Below are 22,728 nucleotides of genomic sequence, written 5' to 3'. Positions count from 1 at the left end.
CTAGCTCGGGGCAGCATGCAGATTGCTCTCATCTGTAGAAGTGTTGCTGCTTCATACTAGCAGTTGGTTTGGCCCTTCCTGTCCACCCCTTGTGTAACTGTCTTGGAGGTTTCCCTTGACATGGGCCCCACTTATCTCTGAGAGCCGACAGCAAAACTGGGCCTTATCTCTGCAGAGGGGCTTCTGCTCGCCTCCTGCTCGGGCCGGAATGCAGCTTTATCAGGTCGACCCTTGTTTGACACTGTTAAGACACCCCGGGCTGGGCCTCTTCTCCGTGACTGCTCAAAAAAATATCTAATGTGCTGCAGAGAAATGTAACGTGTGCCTTTTTCAGGGTCTGGCATGGAGGGGCCTGGTGACAGAGAAATAAGACCTCTGAATGTGAAGTAATGCAGGGGTTTTTATTCAACATGGCAGATGGTGAGAGGGTAGCGCGTGGGGGCACGAATACATATAAATATGTAATTTTCTTCATTCCCTCCTTGTCCCCAAGCGCACCCCTCTAATACACCTCTATTTTCATCAGGCCGTTAATGTGTTCTTGCAACATGATCTTTTCATTTTTTCTGCTCTGCACATGTGGACGGGGAATGCAGGCAGTGGCGCACAGACCGCAGATGGCCGGGCCGCATTGGATGCAGAGGCAACAACTGAAGATGATGAACAGTATTGATCCTACTACAGTCAACACTTTCCATCCCCATGTTGATACTAATCCCCACAACCAGCTGCTTAAGGACCATTCTCCTTTATCCATGTCTAGCTGACTTGACATCTTGTGTAGCTTGGCAATGGCTTGGTATACCGTAGGTGCGTTATTTGGAATAAACACACAACAACTCGTGGAGATCAATCTGCATACACCACCACGGTCAGCCAGAACGATGTCTAAAACAATGCGATTTTGTAGGGTCATGAGTCTATCTGCGACCACCTCGGCTGTGAGATTAGAGAGGGCACCTGCTGTTGCATCTATCGTGTTTTGCACCACTCGTGTGAGGTGGCGGATGTTCCTGCTGTTTACCATGGGACCCCAAAATGGAATGACTCCGGCAAAGAAGTCTCCCGCCTCCTGCCCTGCTGTATCTTCTGTATCTATGACCCCCCTTCGCCGTCTGTTATAGACAGTCAGAGGCTCAATTTCATGATAGTCCGCAGGGGCAGTGTAGGTGGGGGGAAGGAGAAAAGCAATGTAACAAGTGCCGGACCAACCCTGTGGGAGCCATGTATAACCTTTATCCCCACATATGAAGTAGGTGCCCTGTGCGGCTATAAGCCGTGTATTGTTTGTTCCATTCAAATTGACTGTGTGATTGCAGATGCTATCACCCATACGTATCTTTCCTTTACTTTGGACACAAAAAGGGGCTTTCGTTGATGCCACAAAAACAGGTGAAACGGATCTTTTTCTCCTGTCCATATACTGATAATATAACTTATTAGATCTGTTACCGTGGTCAGCATAGGCTTCCTGCTCTAGTGGAGTACCACATGCCCTGATCTTTTCACCTCGCCAACATAAAATGTATAGGTGATATCTGAGCTGAGACTGCTCTTTTGTATCCGTATTGGCCATATAGGAAGCTTTGTTTGTTTCCCACCAACCGGTACAAGAGCCTTCATAAGAAAAAGGGAGAGTGATGAAAGGCATGCCTTTGGCAACTGTATGGGGAAGAAGACCGCACACCCAGCAGTTGGATGTGTTTATGGCCAGTTGATGCTGTTGTAAAAGGGTGATGAAAGTATTGTTCTTAAATTCATTTCTTCTGTTCTCTAAGTGTACTGGGAGCTCAACATGTGAGTGTACTATGGTGGCGTTCTGTGAGACAGCAGGTGGATAGAGAACATGTAAGAGCCAGCCAATACTTATTACCACAATGCTCATAAAAAGTACAATAATCAGAGACACTATACATCTGCTGTGTAATAGCTTGCAGTATTTCTTTCTCATATTAGTCCTTTTTTCTTTACTGTTCACTAGTTTATTCAAGTCAGACATCATGTTCAACCGCTTCACCACCGGGTGGACTTAGACAATCAAACGTCGACTGACCTTCTAGATCTCAGTTTGGAAGTGTACTCTTGCTGGGGAGTCTTTTCCAGAAAGGGGGGCTCAAAGTCTGTACTGTCTTTGTTTTTAGCAAATGTTCCGGTAGTATTTTTTACAGTGACTGGCATGCAGCCACCCCTTTCTTCCCTCGACTTTGATGGCCGTCCTCGTCGTCAGCAGGACCAATTTTGGTGCCTTCCACCTGGGGTCCAGAGGGCTCGTCTGGTCAAAATTCCTTATCAGCACCCAGTCCCCTGGGGCTATGGCATGGTCCTCGACCTGGGTGTTGTCAGGGAAGGCAGCGGCAACCTGCGAACGGCAAGAGAGTAGTGCAGACATCAAGGAAGCCAGGTAATCTGTGAGCATAGTACTGTCAACATCAGTTATTCTTTTAGGTATTGGTGTACCCCACATATTCGGTGGTCTTCCAAAGACCACCTCATAGGGGATAGGCCGGTTCTAGAATGAGCTACCATGCGCATGTAAAAGAGGGCAACCGGTAAGGCTACCATCCAATCCACGCCCTTTTCTGCACAGACTTTAGCTAATTTTGTTTTGAGGGTCTGGTTATGTCTCTCTACTAGACCTGCTGCTTGGGGATGCCTTACACAATGGAACTTCCAGGTATATCCCAACAGAAGGGACACCTGTTTCATGAGCTCAGAGGAGAAGGGCTGGCCATTGTCTGAGTAAATGACACGTGGCAACCCGTATCTAGGGAAGAACTCCCTCACTAACTGTTTGGCTGTTGTAACTGCAGTATAATCTGGGACTGGGTAAGCTTCTGTCCATCTGGTTAGGGCACACACCACTACCAGGACGTACTTGTGACCTCTACATCTGTCCATTTGAATATAATCCATTTGGAGAACCTCAAAAGGGTGATCAGGGGGATGAAATCCACCCTGTTCCACTGAGATGCCTTTTCCAGGGTTGAATTGGCAACAAATCATGCAAGTCTTCACTTTCTGCTTTGCTGCCGCTCGCAAGTGTTTGTTAAACCAGATATTCTGCAGGCCATCCAACATTCCCTTCTCTCCCAAGTGTGCCGGGCTATGTGCTGTCTCTATTATCACCTGTACCATGGAGTCTGGGAGGAACCATGTCTTTTTGATTTTAGTCATCCAACCCTGGTCAGTCTGGACCCCTCCTTGTTCAGTCCATTTCTTTATTTCATCTGGAGTGGCATGGGTCTGTATATCTTGTACATCTTTGGAGGGATCCCTGACTGTCATAGTCCTTGTCAGTGGTAATACCTGTGAGTTTGTTATGTCAATTGGAGTCTGAGCTGTCTGTTTAACAGTTTGGTCTGCCAGGTCATTACCTTGGGAAATGACATCTGTGGCCTTGGTGTGTGCTTTGCATTTCAGGATCGCTATGTCTGTAGGTAGGTGTATTGCTTCTAACAAGGCCTGTATGAGGGGGCCATGCTGTATCTTGGCCCCGTGTGAGGTCAGAAAACCTCTCTCCCTCCATAGTACCCCAAAGTCATGAACTACCCCAAACGCATATTTTGATTCAGTGTAGTTGTTAACCCTTAACTGTTTTGCTCGTTTGCAGGCTTGCGTCAAAGCAATGAGCTCTGCTGCTTGTGCTGACAGGATATCTATTCTTTGTGTCTCTATGATCTCATGGTCAGTAGTTACGGCGTATGCTGCCACTAATTCTCCTGCCCCTGTTCTCATGCATGATCCATCTACATAAAACGTTATGTCAGGGTCTGGGAGTGCAACATCTGTCAAGTCTTGTCTTGGCTTCGTCACTACATTTATTACTTCCACACAGTCATGGGGTGTGGTGTCATCTGTGCTTGAGGGTAAAAGAGTGGCAGGTTTGAGTATGTTACATCTTCTAATCTCTATGTGGGGTTGAAATAGTGTCAGCTCGTATCCTGTCAATCTTGCTACAGTCAGGTGTTGTGTCTGTGTCCTATTCAGGAGAACTTCCACTGCGTGTGGTACTTGTACTGTCAGGGAGTGTCCCAGCACTATCGAGTCACTTTGTCTTATGGCCAAAGCTGTGGCCGCAACAGATTTCAAGCATGCTGGCAGAGCCTGTGCTACAGGGTCCAGTGTACTAGAAAAATAAGCACATGGCTTGTGTTTCCCTGCTTGGTCTTGTGTGAGGACAGATAGTGCTGTTCCATCCCGCTCTGTCACGAACAGGGTGAAGTGTTTCTTGTAATCAGGAGTGGCTAAAACTGGCGCTTGACATAATGCCCGTTTTAGTTCCTCAAATGCTAAGGTGTGCTCTGATGTCCAAGGGAGGACGTTAGAGGTGGCTGCCTCCAATGTAGTCAATTGTATGAGTGGCTTGACTATGTGGGCATACTGGGGAATCCATTGTCTGCAATAGGAAGTAAGGCCAATGAATGCACGTACTTCTTTCTGTGTTTTGGGTTGTGAAATGTTGGAAATCAATTTAATTCGTTCTTGTGTCAGCTGCCTACCCTCCTTGGACAGCAAGTGCCCTAAGTAAGCCACTTGCTGTTCACAGAACTGTAACTTCGAAGGGGACACCTTGTGCCCCTTGTCCGCCAGAAAATGAAGGACCGTGAGGGAAGCCTCTTCACAGTCAGTTTCTGATCTTGCTGTGATGAGAATGTCATCCACGTACTGTATTAATGCTGTGTTAGTAGGCATACTAATACTGTCAAGTTGTCTCTTTAATGCCTGACTGTAAACACTTGGGCTTTCTGTAAAGCCTTGGGGAGCTCTTGTAAATTTAAAGCTGCGTCCTTTGAAACTGAATCCAAAAAGATATTGACTGTCAGGATGTATTGGAATGCTGAAGAATGCATTCTTCAGGTCAATGACCGTGAAAAATGTTGCCTCAGAATCAATGGCAGTAAATAATGAGGAAATGTCTGGGACCACTGGGTATTGTGGGACCACACATTTGTTCAGTTCTCGAAGGTCAACTACTAGTCTGTAAACTGGGGGTGCTTGAGGGTCTGTGCGTTTAAGAACAGGGAGGACGGGGGAGTTACACACATTCGAGTCTGTCTCCACCACCACCCCCTGTTCAATGAGTTCTTGAATTATTTTTAATAAGGCTGTTTCAGCCTCAGGTGGAATCCTGTACTGTCGTATTCGGGGTAGGACTACTCCTTCCTTAAGAGTGACCTCGTGTGGTGTTATATCCATGTAACCTACGTCAGTCGAACCTTGTGCCCATAGATACTGTGGGACATCCTGAAGTCTGGGATCAAAATCTCTAACCGTGAAATGCCCTTTGAAATCACGCAAAAACAGAAACCATTTCACTTGCCAAACTTGCTGGATTGCTAACCTGTCTTCGCTGACCGCCTGGGGAGAGTTGTGTCTTCTGAGAACCATCTGTTGCTTGTCTCCCGCCGCCCTCCGCTCTTCTGTCATCAGAGCAGGGCTGCCGAGAGGAGACGAGCGCGGACAGAACTACAGCCCCCAGAAGCCCCTGCGCTCTGCCGCGTCACCTGTTTAGCGCCAGGAGGCGCTCAAAAGCAGTACTACCACGGTCGAGTGGGGGGAAACCATTTCACTTGCCAAACTTGCTGGATTGCTAACCTGTCTTCGCTGACCGCCTGGGGAGAGTTGTGTCTTCTGAGAACCATCTGTTGCTTGTCTCCCGCCGCCCTCCGCTCTTCTGTCATCAGAGCAGGGCTGCCGAGAGGAGACGAGCGCGGACAGAACTACAGCCCCCAGAAGCCCCTGCGCTCTGCCGCGTCACCTGTTTAGCGCCAGGAGGCGCTCAAAAGCAGTACTACCACGGTCGAGTGGGGGGAAACCATTTCACTTGCCAAACTTGCTGGATTGCTAACCTGTCTTCGCTGACCGCCTGGGGAGAGTTGTGTCTTCTGAGAACCATCTGTTGCTTGTCTCCCGCCGCCCTCCGCTCTTCTGTCATCAGAGCAGGGCTGCCGAGAGGAGACGAGCGCGGACAGAACTACAGCCCCCAGAAGCCCCTGCGCTCTGCCGCGTCACCTGTTTAGCGCCAGGAGGCGCTCAAAAGCAGTACTACCACCGTCTCGCGGGACGCCGGACGAAGCCCGGGCCAAGGGCGGGCCCGTTTAAACCTGTTAAAGACCGGATAAGACTGGACTGGGCCACCCTATTGACATTTTCAGTCATCCTTCCACCTTATGATATATTATTGTCGCTTCTGGTGTCTTGTATTATATTGGTAAACTGTGCTTATTTTAATTGTTAATATGTCACCTAGAACAACTAGAAGCAGCAAACCTTCTCATGCTGCTCCGGTAAAAGGCCCAATAGACCAATTTATTGCAAAAGCAAACGACGCCATAAATCAAGGCGTCCTTTTGCTAGAAAGGAGGGTTTCCCAAGACTTAGCTGCAGCTAAACGTTCCTCTCTGGGACTATTGGCAGAAGCTAAAACCCCACTACGCAATTTAGATCCTGGCGTACTCCAAGCAACCCACATAGTCCCGGGCACCGTGGATTTATCAGTGTCCATTGATCTTTCAGCGACACAATTATCACATCCCTCCCCATCCCATTTATCCCTATCCATCGAGAGAACCCCGACTCTCTTTATTAATCCAACTGAGGAGGATTCTCGTTCCCCTAATACTAGGGGTAAGAGGGAAGGAGCTATACTGAAAAAAAGGAAGGGGAATAATGGGGACAAGAAATCAGCTCAAAACAATCCTGAGTTTAGGCAGGGTTCCCCGACACAATCCATTGCTCAATCCCCTAGTCCAGATCAACGTATAACTCAACCATCGTTATTTCAACAACAGACTACTGATATAACGCCAGATATTATTAATCTTTCATCTGACATATTCAACCCTATCTTTAGTGGTAATGCGGGAGGTGGGCGGGACCCCCCCATTCATGATTCTCATATATTGGTTTCATTGCAGGCTCTAATTAAATCACACTTGAAACCCATCGAGCTATCATTGTCAAAAATTGAAAAAACATTAGAATCACTAATATCTGATTCTAAAACAAAGAAAAGCTCAATCCCTATTCCCTCACTCCCTGAGGCCCAAACAAACAACCCCAAAGCAAAAACTGTAGGGGTAACAATACTCCATCCAACTATACCCCACCAAACACCCCAGGCTCATAAAACAGTAACGACTACAGCGGTAGTCCATCAAAAACCTTTAAGCACAAGTGTGCAGCAAACGATAACTACCATAGCCGCAAAAAAGAGCCTTGTTCCACCTTCTCTTCCAGCTCCACCCTTGCCACCGGTCCCTTCTAGCACTCTACCTAATGTATCGAACTCTGCAAAAACACCAGCAACTAAAAATGCAGCGTACAACATTAGACGAAACGGAGCTCGCCCTGCCCATCTCCCCCCGGAAGCAACTTCATACGTCATTATCATGACTGGGGTTCCTGTGTTGCACTCCAATTCTGAGGAACCAGGTTGGTCCCTAAAAAAAAATAAAGTGCTTCATTGGCTATCAAGCAATAGGCCACTTCCCCCCTACGCCAACAATAGAGTTATCTCAGTTCGTAGAGTCCCTTGGGTAGGGAAGGAGTCAAAAACAATCCCAGGAGACTGTGTAATAATAAATTTTGAAGACCCTCAAACGGTCGAATATATTTCCTCTTGGGATTCCCAAATGTCCTTAGAGGGAATAGGCACGAAAAGACTATCCTTTTTCTATCCTCCAGCCAAATCCCAAGCCCAAGGTCCAGAGTGGAACTGGACTCAGGTAGGAAGCTGGAACAGAAAACCGGATCGGTCAAATTGGTTGGGTCAAGGAGGTAGAGATACTGCGCCATTACTTGACTGGAGGGGAGTTTCCACGTATAACAGGTTTGACTGTTTAGAGATGGTGGATTGACCACCATCGGCTAAATATCTGGATAGCAGGAATCTCCCTCCTTCTGGTTTATCAACACCTATGTCTAGAAATTACTTTCCACCTTTGATTCCATCATCCAAAGTAACGTCAACTCCACCTGCTGCAGTCTCAACGGGCGCAGTAAACACTCACCTTCAACGCTCAGCTGATATTCAGTCCTGTCCCTCTAACGCAGATAACTGCCTAGACGATATCCTGCCCTGTCCTCCTAATATTGATAACTGTATATCTCTTGGTGATCCAGCACTTAATATTGATACTTCACCGACCCTGCTAGTACCTATATTATTCTGGAATGTAGCAGGTCTTCGATCGAAGATTCTACTCAAATCATGGCTGGAATTTGTATCTGTTCATCAGATAATCTGCTTGCAAGAGACATGGACAATTGACCCACTACACATCCAAGGTTATAAAACATATCACTCTCCAGCGAGTCCAACTACACACGGTAGACCCATGGGAGGCCTAGCAGTATACATCTCCAATAGCCTGGCAGTAAGGAAAATTTCCTCTCTTTATACCACTTCGAACTATCAAATAATAGTGGTCATTCTTAAAAATGGTACGTCATATTGTTTCATTAATTTTTACAACAACCAGTCTCCAATAGAATGTGCGAAAACTGTGTCTGCAATTTCCCTGTTCATAAATGATTATCGCTCTAAGCAATTAACATCTGCATGTAATGTGATATGGGGAGGGGATTTCAATGTCCCACTGTGTGCTAACTATAAAAGAACTAATTGTGGCCTTCTAGATGAAAACGATTGCCCATTGACACACTTTACTCATTCCCTCGTAGGCGACTCTCTTAATGACAGTTTTATGTCCCTAGAATTGATGTACGCTAACGAAATTGCAGACCCTCCGGTAGAATTTAAACCTACTTTTCACGGTAGAGGATGTTTTAGCACTATAGATTTTATATTGTGTTCCAATTCTTTAAAGGGTATAATTCTTCAGTTTATTACAGGTTCAGAAATTTCAGGAGACCACTTCCCTAACAGTATTGTTCTTAAGCTAACCTCGAATGATTCCTATCCTATTAGGAAGAGCCTACTGACCCAGAAATCGTTGACCATGAACAGAACCAACGGTTTCTCTGTGAAATGGTCAAGGATTGATCCATTAATAATAACAAATAAGGTCATATCCAAGGCACTCCCATGGATAGACATCTGTTTGGCGGAGGATTCTCCCCCTGAGCAAATTATATCCAGCTTTAGGGAGATCCTAAAAACCATCCAGGCTGAATTACATCGTAATCATAAAGTAGGTAACCAGCCTGAGCCAAGATGGTTTGACTCGGCATGTCGAAAAGCGCTAACTGCCCTAAAGAAAGCATTACATAGTCCAACTAGAGATAAGAACAGAGTAGCTAAACTAAGATCTGAGTATAAACAGGCCCAATTTAACTGTAAAAAGGACCATAAAAATAAACTGTGGGCTCAACTACATGAGAGCTGGCATAGCAAGGACAGCGCCCAGTTGTGGCAGGTAGTTAAATCCCCATTCCTGGTTGAGGCAAATTCTCACCAGCACTTGGATGTGGCTGTGACCGCAGACGAGTGGGTGACCCACTTTTCAAAAATCTTTAGTGACTCCCGCTCGATCTGTGCCGCTCAGGCCAATGTAACAACTGTTTCCTCAAAAAAAGAGGTATATCCAATAGATCTCCATTTTTCTCTTGGCGAGGTCATAAGTGCTTTATCCTCCTCCAAAACCGGAAAGGCTCCTGGTCCAGATGGAGTTCCACTTGATATATTCCTCACTAATATCGACCTGTGGTCCCCAATTGTCACCCAGGTGATGGCGGCAGTTTTAAATATTGGCCTCTTGGACTCATGGTCCTCCTCTATACTCCTCCCCATTTTCAAAAAGGGTGAAAGAAACAACCCCGCCTGCTACAGGCCCATTTCCCTCCTGGATTCACTGGGAAAGGTCGCGGGTCGCCTAATCCTGGAACTTCTTCAGGATTGGGCGACAGAGAAGAACATCATTACCGACCTCCAGTACGGTTTCCGGGAGGGACTGGGTACAATGGAACAGGCCTTAAACTTAACCCTTTTAATAGGAAAGTATGTGGGAGCTAAACGGGGTAATCTATTCTTGGTTTACGTCGACCTCAGTGCGGCGTTCGATTGTGTGATCCACGCCAAGCTGTGGTCCATTTTGGAGGAGTTGGGTGTGGATCCTCCGCTCATCAAGTTTCTGCGTGAGCTTTATTCTGATGCCTCGGCTTGCGTTAGATACGGGATGGGCGGTGAATTAACACCCTCTTTCCCCATAACTCGAGGAGTCAGACAGGGCTGTGTCCTGGCTCCCTTCCTGTTTAACCTATATACCAACGGCTTGGAAGTAGCTATGTTAGAAGGGAGCCAGGACTTACCTACCATCAACCACCGCCCTATTCCAGCATTACTTTATGCTGACGACTCCGTCATTCTCGCCAGAACCTTAGTTCAGCTACAAAAACAGTTGGATAAATATTGTAATTTTATGCTCTCGTTGGGGCTAAAAGTGAATAAGAGTAAGACCTTCGTCATGTATACAGGGCCAAAGATAAAAAATTCCAAACATCTAGTTATTGAGCAAATCAAGCTTGAACGAGTTAGGGAATACCCCTATTTAGGTATTTTAATTGATGACCAGCTAACCTGGAAGAGGGCGTTGGTGTGCAGAAAACTGCTTTACCAGAGAGCAACTTCTGCCCTCGTTTCTTTCTCCAGGAAATTGGGCAAACCATCTCCATCCGTGTTACTTAAAATGTATCTAGCGAAATGTCACAGCATTGCAACATACGGAGCAGGTGTATGGGGCTATGCAAACACTAATGAGCTGCAAAAAATCCAAAATGGCTTCGTAAAATATCTATTGGCACTCCCACAGAGCGCCCCTACATACGGATGCCATATTGAGCTTGGTATTGACTACCTCATAGACAATATTAAATGTCAACCAATTCTCCTATGGCACCGTATTTGGACCAAGCCACAATGCCACTTAACACGTGCCCTGATCTCAGAATGTTTAGAATTAACATCTTGGGAAATAATCCCATGGTTAAAGTATGTTGCCAATTTCTTGAAGGACCTGGATCTTACTCATTACTTTACTGAGCCATCTTCAATAACAGAGATAAGCAGAAAAGCCTTGAAACATCAATGTCTCAATCATTTAAGAGAACTGCGTCTCTCTGGTGAAGTAGCCAAACAATCAAATGTTCAAGTAATGATGATCCAAGTGTCCCGAGGTATTCAGCCCTACCTCACATTCTATATATCAAATCATGAAAAATACCTACTAACTAGGTTTCGTTTTAATTTGTTTTACCGTTTGGTCACATTTCCAACAGTGTTAAATTGGTCTCACGACCTAGTAAAATGTCCTTGTGATCAGGTCTCCCCCCAAACGACTATTCATGATGTGTTGTTTTGTCGTTATTATGATCAAACGCGCAAACGTTGGATTATTCCACTGTTGCGCCAGATGGGGTTGAGGACCTGTCGCCCGGCATTTCTAGCACTACAACAACTAGAAACACAATATGTGGCAAAGAATGTAGCGATGTTTCTGAAATCCTGTCTAACAATCCGTAAAGCTATAGGAACAACGCCTAACTGAATCCTCGATTAACTGTATTAATCTTGTATATGGATTTAACTGTATTAATTTTGTACATGGATTTAAAAGATAAATCTTTTTAATATTTTTAACTTGTAATGTAATAATGTGATTTTATGGTGATGTATATAACTTTTATGATGTACTTTTTATGATTATCAAAACGATCAATCGAATAAAAGATTTTGAACTGAACAGTCTTACTCCTTCTGGTGAGCAACATATAACTGCTCCCAGTTCTTTTAGGGTCTTTATACCTAGTAAATTTTCTGGACATGTCTTGGTGAGTAGTAGGTCTGTGGTGCGTGTCAGTGGACCCACCCCTAAAGAGACTGGTTCTGATACTTTGTTGACAATTGGCTTTCCAGAAAATCCCAGGGATATGTTCTGTGAGCCCGAGAGAGGTGCCCCTGGGACCTCGTCATGACTGATGGTAGTCCTGCTTGCCCCTGTGTCAATCAGAAACTTTCTATCTTGCCCCAGCAAACGAGCATGTACATAAGGACCCTCTTGGTCCACAGGAACTGGGATAAGGGGCAAGCAATCTTCCCTCTCGATGCTGTTTCATGAAAAAGATTGGTATTCTGGGTAGTCTGACTGCGTGTACTGATACATTTGAGGTGCAGCGGCAGCGGGCGTCTGGACCTGCGGCGGGGTGGGGACTTGTGTCTGTTGAGTGTTGTACTGTCTGGGTGTATAGGGCCGTTCCTTTGTTTTACCTGTGGCTATATTGTGCTTTAGGACGGGGCATTCCCTTACAAAGTGACCCTGTTGTTTACAATAATTGCAGGTCCCTTTAGTGGGTGCGGTACCATTCTTGTTCGTGTTTGCAGGTACTGTTTGGGCAACTAGCACCTTCATTTTTGTATCCTTCATGCGCTTCTTTTCTTGTTCTTGCTCTTCCCTTATTCTATTTTGGTGGTATTGCAACATCTGTAACATTTGTGAGGGGCTATTTGCTTGCCAAGTGCTCTCAACCTTCAGCACTCTATTCCTAATCTGAGGAAGGGCGTTATCTACCAGTTTGGTCACAAAAAGGTGGGGATGGGCCTCACTACTGTGTTTTAAACCACTGTTGACAGCGAAGCATTTTTCCAACCTAGTGTAGTAATCGCTCGTGTCTTCCTCTGGTTTCTGTTTACAGGCTGAAATTGCATCCCAGTCTTCCTTTTTAGTCGTCAATAGTCTTGGTAAAATTTGTATAAGGAGTTCGGGGAGCCCCTTAATTTTTTCACCAAGGCCATCCCCCGGGGCCCTACCTGCATCTTCAGCTTGCAACTCTGCCCACTTCAACATTTTATCTCCCACATCCCAGTCTTTCTCTTTAAGTTTCTCGTAAATGCCTGCTGGTAACAAGACCTTTAGTAACCTTAGGATAGCAGGGTAAGTATAGTCTCCTATACGGAGTATATCTTTTATTTCTCTGTGAAACCCCCCCGGGTCTTTATCATGGGAAGGTAACAACCTCTTCATTTCCAGTATTTCTAGCTTGGTGAGAGGGGTATAGACATATATCCGCTGGACAGTGCCATCTATTTTTCTTATGGGGTGGACCTCTCGCAGGGGGTACTGTCCTCTGGGGCGAGGGTCTGGTGTCATTGAGGCGGACAGGAATTGCTCATATTGGAGACGCAAGTCTAAAATGGTGTTAATCAGTTCTGGGCCCTGTTACATCCATCTATCTAGTATTACCTTTTCCAGTATTTTATATAATTTGCCAGGGTGGTGATATTGGCTCTCATACAACGTGATCAAGTGTTGGACCATATAGATGCTGGCCAGGCGTTGTTCGAGTGGTGGGAGGCTCAGGAACATCTGGGCCACTATGTCGGGATTATATACATGATGTTGGGACACCCACTGGGTGGCCGACCGAGCCAACTCCCTCTCATGTGGCGTGAGGGGTGGCTCGTCGTCCATCCAATGGTCTAGGGCTTTTTCAGTTGTTTGGAACAAATCCTCAGGAGAGATGTTTGTTTCCTTGTTAACCCTTGTTTTCTGAGGTCGATGGTGTTTGGCGCCATTACAGCGCCGTGCTATGCCCAGAAAATTCATTTTGTCTGGCGTCTCGTTATTATCCCCTTCCTCTGACACACTATCCCTGCCTTCCTTCTCGGCGTTACGTATTGCTAGTATTTTCTTTTTAATCTTATTCGTCATTGCTTCTGTCTGCGCTACCTTATCATGTTTACCGTCATTGATGCTGTCGCTCCACTCTATTAAACTAACCTCCACGTCCCCATCACCCTCATCACGTTCCCTGATCAGACAGTTGACAATAAAACGGAGGATGTTGTTCTTAGCTTTTACTTTTCTATTTTCCATAGCTTGAGCTACGCATTCATGGTTCCGTCCTGTTCTGATGAACTCATACAAGGCATCTAAATGTGTATTCATATCAGGCAGTCCATCTAGCTCTGCGATGGCTTGCCTTACTCGTATTGATATGGCGCGCATTGGACCAGTAATACCTGGCTGTAAATCATATATACATCTAGGGAGTTCGACGTCATCCTTTATTTCCTTATCCCCCCCCCTTCCGCACCCCCGGAAGCCTGTTGTTGGTTCTGGTCTGGCTGGGGCACGGCCTCTGGTGGGAGCGGGGGAAATGGTGCGTCTATGTAGGCTGGGGGTGGCTCTGCTAGGTAGGCGGAAAGGAACGCCTCTGGTGCCGTTGGTTTAATTTTAAGGGGTACATTTTGGGGAACTTCCTCCGTAATCTCCTCTGAGAGTACAGGGTAGATACCTGCAACAAGAGCATTTCTTTCCCTATCCATTTGTTCCGCTCAAACCTGTTCACCCTCTTCTAGTAACTCTTTTTCTTTTGCCTGTTCTGACATTTGCCTGCTTTTCTCGGCCTTGTTAAGTTCTTTCAGGGCCCTCCTATTAGCCTCCTTGCGCCATAATTCAATGGCCTCTTTCTGCGAGGGCCTCGACTTCCTTTTCCATAGTTGTTCCTCTATTCTCATAATACATTCTGAATCCCATGTGCCGTTAGCAGGCCATCTATGCACCGTCTCTAGATCCTTTGTGTAATCTACCCAGAGGTCTAAATAGAGAATAGCGCTGATGCCATGTTTGTTATACATAAAATGGCCGGGAGTATCTCTTGGCGGGACATTAACTGCCTCTTCTAATATTCCCTTTTTAGTGCCTATTTTACACAATTTTGAAAACAGCGGCATGCTTAAAACCCAATTAAAACAATTTCAAACCTAAAACATATATAACATATTCCTATGCACTGAAATACAGTACAACCATACCGGTCTTGTGAAGGAGACACGTCTTTACCGTGTTCATTAAATGAACCCGTCTTTATGCGTTCTCAGTGGTACTCACCGGGAAGCAGAACTTGAAGACCTGGTCATCGGACGCTTGACGCTTGCGCAGGAATGGCGGACCTCTGAAGACCTCGGACTCGGCTCTCTCACGGGTTGGGCTCTGGGTCAGGACGCTCCGCAATCTTCCTCACCGCCTCGTGTGGATGTCTGGTCGCAGTCCGCCTCCTCCGTGGGCCTGAGGGAGTTGGCGGGAAGTCCCGCTGGCGTGTACACTTGAAGTCCGTCTAGGCTGTAGAAGGGGGCAGGGTCCGGACCTACATCACCGGCGCGTGGGGAAGAGGATGCGTCCCTATTCGGGCGCCAGATTATGTCGTAAATAAATTATTTACACTATCATAATTGCTATAAATAAATAAATATCAAAAGGGTCAAGCATAAATGAGGAGCAGAGTCCGTGGTATTAGAGTCAATGGGCTTTATTGCATTAACTCGAGTTAAGGGAGAGCTCCAGCGCCAAGCGGGCACAGGAGAGTTCTGAGCTTTATTCACAGAGTACAATATTTATACATTCTTTGCATACATAGGGAGGAGCCCTCCAAGCAGAAGGAAAGAAAAAGATATGAGCATGTAGGCGTTCACTGTAATGAGTCATAGGTGGGTGGGTGCATAGAGGGGGCAGCAAGGTCAGCTAAAACTCGCAATGCCTGTTTGCGTAACTTTATCAGACTTCTCCATGAGGGCTGTTTCCTTTCTGTTGGCCAGGGAGGGCCCTGGGTGTCAGAGTGACTAGCATGTCTGGTCTTATCTCTAGCTCGGGGCAGCATGCAGATTGCTCTCATCTGTAGAAGTGTTGCTGCTTCATACTAGCAGTTGGTTTGGCCCTTCCTGTCCACCCCTTGTGTAACTGTCTTGGAGGTTTCCCTTGACATGGGCCCCACTTATCTCTGAGAGCCGACAGCAAAACTGGGCCTTATCTCTGCAGAGGGGCTTCTGCTCGCCTCCTGCTCGGGCCGGAATGCAGCTTTATCAGGTCGACCCTTGTTTGACACTGTTAAGACACCCCGGGCTGGGCCTCTTCTCCGTGACTGCTCAAAGAAATATCTAATGTGCTGCAGAGAAATGTAACGTGTGCCTTTTTCAGGGTCTGGCATGGAGGGGCCTGGTGACAGAGAAATAAGGCCTCTGAATGTGAAGTAATGCAGGGGTTTTTATTCAACATGGCAGATGGTGAGAGGGTAGCGCATGGGGGCACGAATACATATAAATATGTAATTTTCTTCAGCATCAGGGAACAGTTCTACTGGTAGTAGATCATGCCTCCAGGTATTCTGAGGCTATTCCCCTCAGGACTACCACTGCCCCTGCAGTGGCGAGGGCCCTCATTAGCATCTTTACCAGGGTGGGCTTCCTTAAGGAGGTGGTGTCATACAGAGGTACCAACTTCATGTCTGGCTACTTGAAACATATGTCGAAGGAGTGTGGCGTGAATTACCGGTTCACTACCCTCTACCACCCACAATGTAATGGCTTTGTTTTTTTGGTTTTTTTAGAACTTTATTTTAATTTTGTCAACATACAACCTGGCAGTCAGAGTATACATAGACATATCATACCAATATGTTCTACGTCAGTAGGTTAATCAAGAAGCAGTCACTAATTACACATGCACTTATCTGCTTTCCCATTCTCCAGGTGATCAATAAGTGTCCCATTCCCCTAATTGGGAATGTACCTTGTAATTATCATGTGGAAACACCTCTCTGCTCGTCCCCAGTGTCGTAGTGTTCTGCCTCATCAGTTTCAGAGCCAGAGTCTGTGTCTGTTTTCACTCGGGAAGTAGGAGCTAGGAGTCATCTGTATGAGCACGGCAAGTGTTTGGTGTATCCTCAAATATGTCATCCTTTCTGCTAATTATAAACAAACACACAATATGCTTACACCACCATTATCTATACACAATCTTATTGTAAAGGTCGAACAAGAACTTCCTTAGTTTGACCAGGTTTTTATATTTATACCAATCAAAGACCAATGACAAAGCCCTGATGAGATTCCAGGAACTGGTTTCCTGGTCTCGAAACGCGTCGGCAAATGTGAAGGAGTAAAATGTTCATCTACAGTATAAACTAGGAGTAGCTGGTTTAAAGATTATCGAGTGATTTCATTTATTGACTGTACTCCTTGCTTAATGACTTTGTATTTCATTCTTTGAAACCAAGTATACATGAATATATAATTTTTGTTTTGTTTAAAAAAAAATATTTTTCTTCTTTTTTTGGGATGTATGAAGTTGAAAATTCATTTAATTTAGTGTATATATGTATTGTTCCATTTATGTTTGTAAATTGTATTGTATATTAGTGTAAATATATGAATGTACAGTTGTCTCACTTTTTTGCATTAATGGATTCAAAAATCTTTCAAAAAGATAAAAATGATTGGTATAATAAAAATACCTGGTCAAACTAAGGTAGTTGTTGTTCGACCTTTACAATAAGATTGTGTATAAATAATGGTGGTGTAGGCACATTGTGTGTTTGTTAATAATTGAAAAGGGTCCAGCCTACCCCATGACCCGATGGGCCTAACTCCTTAGGGTTTCAAAAATCCTTTCTGCTAAGGCGCATATGTGTCTCCTCAGCTAGCGCCCAGTCGATCGCATCTCTATGCCAGAGCGCAATCTTTGGGGCATGCTGGGACAGCCATGTGATTGCAATTCTACGTCATGCCAATACCATAGGCGACTGACCAAATTTATAGGTTATCTTGCGCCCTTCTGGCATCTAAAGAGGCCTAATAAACAGCATTTGGGTGTCAGCTCAATACTTAGTTGTGTGGAATGCACCATTTCTTTGACAGCTAGTTGACAGAAGGAGTGTATTGCATCGCAGGGCCATGGTTAATGTAAGAAATCAGCCCCCACAGTGTTGCAGCGCATCTTTCAGCTTTGCGGACACCCCTATCTGGATTTATTTGCGACCAACCTGAACCGCAAATGCCCATTCTATGCAAGTTGGCTTCCCCACTCAGAATCGTGCGGGAATGCGTTTTTGATGAACTGGTCAAAAATATATGCTTACGCTTTTCCACCGATTTCTCTAGTCGCTAGGGTACTTTGGAAAATGCGGAAAGAACCATGCTGCATTCTTCTCATAGCCCCCAGATGGCCTCGCCGGTTCTGGTTTACGGAGCTCCTCCTTCTGTCGGAGTGCAATCCAATTTGGCTACGCCCAATTTTGAATCTTCTTACTATGAACCACGGCCTGATCTGCCATCCGGCTCCAACTTCTCTGCGATTGGCACCCTGGCGCCTGAGCACTATGTGTTTGCTAATTTGATTATTCCACCGGACTGCAGGGAGGTCCTCACTAACGCTAGAGCACCCACCACTATCAAAACCTACAAACTCAAGTGGAAACGGTTCTATCTTTGATGTGAAGCTTCAAATTCAAATTCTCCAGGTTAAGTCTGAGAAGACAGAGATTCTACACTGTGCAGTAGGTAGAATCCCTCCTAAACTTCTGCTTGAATTTTGGCCAACATCCCCTGCTACTCCATTGGCTCAGAGTAGCGCGGTACGTAATCTCGGAGTCATGGTTGACAACAATTTGACATTAGAAAACTATGTCAACAAAACAGCTGGAAGTTGTTTTACTCTGATCAGAGCATTTTGGAAAATCCTTCCGATGTTCTCTTAACAGAACAGAGCGCTGAAAGTCCGGAGCACCATCCTCAGTAAGCTGGACTATCTTAATGCCCCGTTACTAGAATCCCCGCAATATCTGATTGAGAGATTGCAGAGAGTACAGACCATGGTGGCCAAACTGGTACTAGTGCAACCACGCCGCTCCTCCGCCTCCCGGGCACTCTCAGCTTTACACTGGTTGCCAGTCTCGCAGAGGATACGATTTAAGGCACTATGTATAGTATTTAAGGCTCTACATGATCATGGGCCAAAATCTCTGCAGGAGAAACTGACATAGTATGTCCCTCCACGAGCACTGCGCTCCTCATCGGCTAATCTGGTGAGGGCACCTAGAGTAAGGAAAGTTAAATCAGGAGGTAGGGCCTTCACTGCGGTAGCGTCCTGCCTTTGGAATACCTATTCATTTGATATGAGACAAATAGACAACATCCTGCAGTTTAGAAAAAGGTTAAAAACCTGTCTCTACCCTCGAGTATGCTCCTTGGCATCCTGCTAACTCCTTCCTGGCAGGGGACACAGTCTCTCGGCCCTAAGCTAGTCGCCTGTATCGCAGCTCCAGGTTACCCGTAGGGTGTCAGTTGCGCTTCACAAATCATGATAAATAAAATAAATAAATGTTCACTCTGTTCACGCTACGCCAGAGCAGCTTCTGCCTTTTTTCTTACAATTAGCAATCATAGAAAGACTGATGGACATAATGAAGCAGACCTAGATATACATGCATAGCACAGACAAGATAAAGGTCTTGATTTAGAGTTTGATGAGCAGGGTACTCCTTCACAAGCGTGGTGTAATGTAATGTAATGTATACTTGTAAAGCGCACTGTTGCCGAGCGGCGTCCTGGCACTGTATACCGCTGAGGAACCTCTCCTGGCTTTCCCTGTGGGAGGGTCCCTCCTGGGTATCCCCAAGGTGAAGCCAGTCATCCCCGGCGTTGATGGGGCCGTTGTGGAGATGAGGCAAGCTAATGCCCAGAGTTGCAGAGTGAGACCCCTGGTTAGAGTTGTTGGGAATTGAACCCTGGTCCCGGGCCGTCCTCTGCTTCCGGGTCTGCCGCCTCTAACCAGTGAGCCACATTACTACAACACATATTGTAGATCAACTTCCTATAGATGGTTGAGATTGCTTTTTCGGTCAGGGGATTAGTTAGCAGCTGGTCCTCCAGTGGGGATGCACCAGGCAACTCCCCCCCCCCCCCTTCCCAGATGTTACCTTGCAGAGCGTGACCCACCTGCAAATGTCAGAACCGTTTTTAGTCGCCTAATTCATACCAACCGGACCATCGAGTTGCACCTCCACCAGCGAATAGTCTGAGATTCTTCTGTCTGTCAAACCACATGCCATTCACTATTTCATAGTGTTTTTCTGCTTTTATTTACCACTTGTTTTATGCATGTGGTTGGTTGGGGGGGAGATGGGCGAAGCAGGGGAGGGAAGGGGAAAGATATTTCAGAGGGAAGAATTGTGTGTGTCCCCCAGTTAGTAAAAAAAAACAGCATAAGTCTTGGCTGCTTCTGCTGCACCCAGAGTCTTGTGGGTCTTTTCAGTCTAATTTTTCTGTCTGGAAAAAAATTGTGTCCTGTTTTTCTGCACAAAAGCCTAACGACTGATAATCAGGTGGAATAAAATGAACACATGAAAGTACTCCTTAATTTCATTGCCCTTGATTCATACTCTGGACCATAGTTGAGGGATAGGTCTAGGCATAGTCCTCGCAACACACAATAGATTTGCGTGCGGCAGAGGCCAGAGCTCAAAAGTCAGGTTACCAGATACAAGTAGGTGGTAACTCAGGGCAGGGCGAAATGCCTGTTGTCCTTGGAGGGGAAATTCCCATCCTAGAAATATACATTAAAATTAATTAATAGTATTCTATTTTTAATATCTTTTTGGTGCCAGTCCATATGACTTTAATGTCTGCTTTTGGGATTCTATGTTACAAGTCCATAGGGTACATGTATCCTTTCTGAGCTTAATAAAATGTTGGAAATTCTACAAATCCTCACTCCTAGATCCAAGTACTCTAAGGCTACCATTCTACACTCTGCTCTGTCTGAAGAACAGCTCAACACTTTCAAAATTCTGCAATTCTGCATTGATATGGCTTGTAAATTATTTTTGGGGATATTTACGTGTATTAACTATTTAATTTTAATACTATAGGTGATTGAAATTACGGACGAAGAAAGCAAGATTTAGCACCAGCCAACTGAATGTTAGTGCCATAAGAAGGATTATTTTGAAAAACCGAAGGACATCCAGCATTCTAAGTTTAAACAATTTCCAAAATCTAGGTGTGGCGAGGAAGTGGGAGCTGAGGAAAGTACTATACCTGTAAGTGAAGTCTCTAATTTTGCATTTCGTTAACCCAGAGCAAAGTCATATCTGTCCACACAGCATTAGAAATAGTGCCAGAAAGACCAATCACAACATCCTCATCTGAAATATTATCAGAAAGACAAATTGCCTCAGCATGACAGAATAACGTTCATCTAAAGCACGCAGGATCTAAAGCATCATGTAATTCCAGAGTGGAAGCACACACTGCATAAAAGAAAGATATAACAAAAGGTTTCTTCTGCAAACCATCAAAGAAAAGACTCTGAAAGAAGACTCCGAAGCTGACACATTAACAACCAAAAGATTGGAAAATCGCCTCTGTTCAACAACCGTTTATAACCTGTCACACAAGTTTGAGACTATCTGCCTCGGGATATAACACCTCGACCCACTCTGCTCATTCTGGCGAAAACCTTAGAAAACCTTAAAAATCCACCACTTTATTGTGTTCATGACCATCTCAGATTGTTTCCTTTTTAATGTGTACTGTTCTGTAATTCTATGTAAATCGCCTCAACTTTATCTGTTGTGCAGGAGTGATATGTAAAAACTGATTAAATGAGCACCGGTGCACTCTAGCTAATGTAAATAAATCCTTGTCTTCAGAACTACACCTTACACCAAACATAGAAAGGGTAAAATTAACTGATGTTCTGCGACTGGTGAGCGACAATAGTACTGTGCATTTTCTAATGTTCTCAGTTACTGCCATTATGTCAGTGTAAAAAGGTACTTCTCAGTTTAATCATTAAATATCAGACTAACACCTTATCACTGCATTGCTAAGAACCTATACAATAGTTTTGAGAAAAACTTCAGTCACAAAAAAAGTTGCTGCCGGAGAGGCTATAACCAAAAGACTATTATCTGCTAGAAACATTTCGACAGGTGTTACAGGGCTGCTTCTAGACATATTTTTCTCAATTATATTGTTTAGAAGATTACACAAAATGTCTTTTAGAGATAAATACTGAACATTATCTAAACAAGCCCGACTCTAAAATCGGGTTCACTCGTACCGTGGCATATAAGCAAGAGAAAACTAAATGTAACTCTAGGAATACACCTTATAAAGACACGTGCTGTGAGAACAAATTCAGTGTTCAAACCCGCCTCAATCAAAGCAAAATAACCCAAGTTGGGGAAATAAGTTACCTGTGCCAAATAAGATTCAGCGCACACCCGGGACACACTCGGTGTCACTGTGGTGGGCCCGATGATGAAGCATGCCACCAACTAGGTTGGTGGGTGAGGGCTTCATGAACAAACCAATCGGTTTGCCGGCACGCGTACTTGAGTTTCCCCCCCTTCCTTATAATCAAAGCTAGTCCTTTTGGATTTTGCCAAATAAGATTCAGCCATCAATCTTATCTCACTGAATTTGAGAGAATGCATACTGGGAAAAACCTCTCTCAGTGCTCTGAGTGCCAAAAATGTTTCAGCAGTAAATATTATCTCACTGAGCATATGAGAATCCACACTGGGGAAAAACCTTATCAGTGCTCTGAATGCCAGAAAAGGTTTAGTATCAAAGCGAGTCTATATCAACATGCATTAACCCACTCTAGGGAAAAACCTTACCAGTGCTCTGAATGCCAAAAAAGTTTCAGCAGTAAATCTTATTTCACTGACCATATGAGAATCCACTCTGGGGAAAAACCTTATAAGTGCACTGAATGCCAGAAAAGGTTTAGTATCAAACCGCATCTTTATCGACATGCATTAACCCACTCTGTGGAAAAACCTTACCAGTGCTCTGAATGCCAAAAAAGTTTCAGGCGTAAATCTTATCTCTCTGAACATATGAGAATCCACACTGGGAAAAACCTCTCTCAGTGCTCAGTGTGCCAAAATAGTTTCAGCAGTAAATCTTATCTCACTGAGCATATG

At 45.1% G+C, this 22,728-nt stretch overlaps 1 long non-coding RNA gene across 1 annotated transcript in view; it reads left to right on the top strand.

The window, feature by feature from the left end:
- The window catches only part of LOC144767533 (uncharacterized), a 57,752-nt gene extending 36,352 nt beyond the window's left edge, over positions 1 to 21,400 (top strand). The window contains exon 4 of the long non-coding RNA XR_013598247.1: positions 20,662 to 21,400. This is a non-coding gene — a long non-coding RNA (uncharacterized LOC144767533). The remainder of the gene's footprint in view (positions 1 to 20,661) is intronic.
- The last annotated feature ends 1,328 nt before the right edge of the window (positions 21,401 to 22,728 follow it).

This window comes from Lissotriton helveticus, chromosome 1_1, assembly GCF_964261635.1.
Source record: "Lissotriton helveticus chromosome 1_1, aLisHel1.1, whole genome shotgun sequence".
Classification (NCBI taxonomy): Eukaryota; Metazoa; Chordata; class Amphibia; order Caudata; family Salamandridae; genus Lissotriton; species Lissotriton helveticus.
Note: the sequence above shows the minus strand (reverse complement) of the source record. Positions and strands in the feature narration are given on the sequence as shown.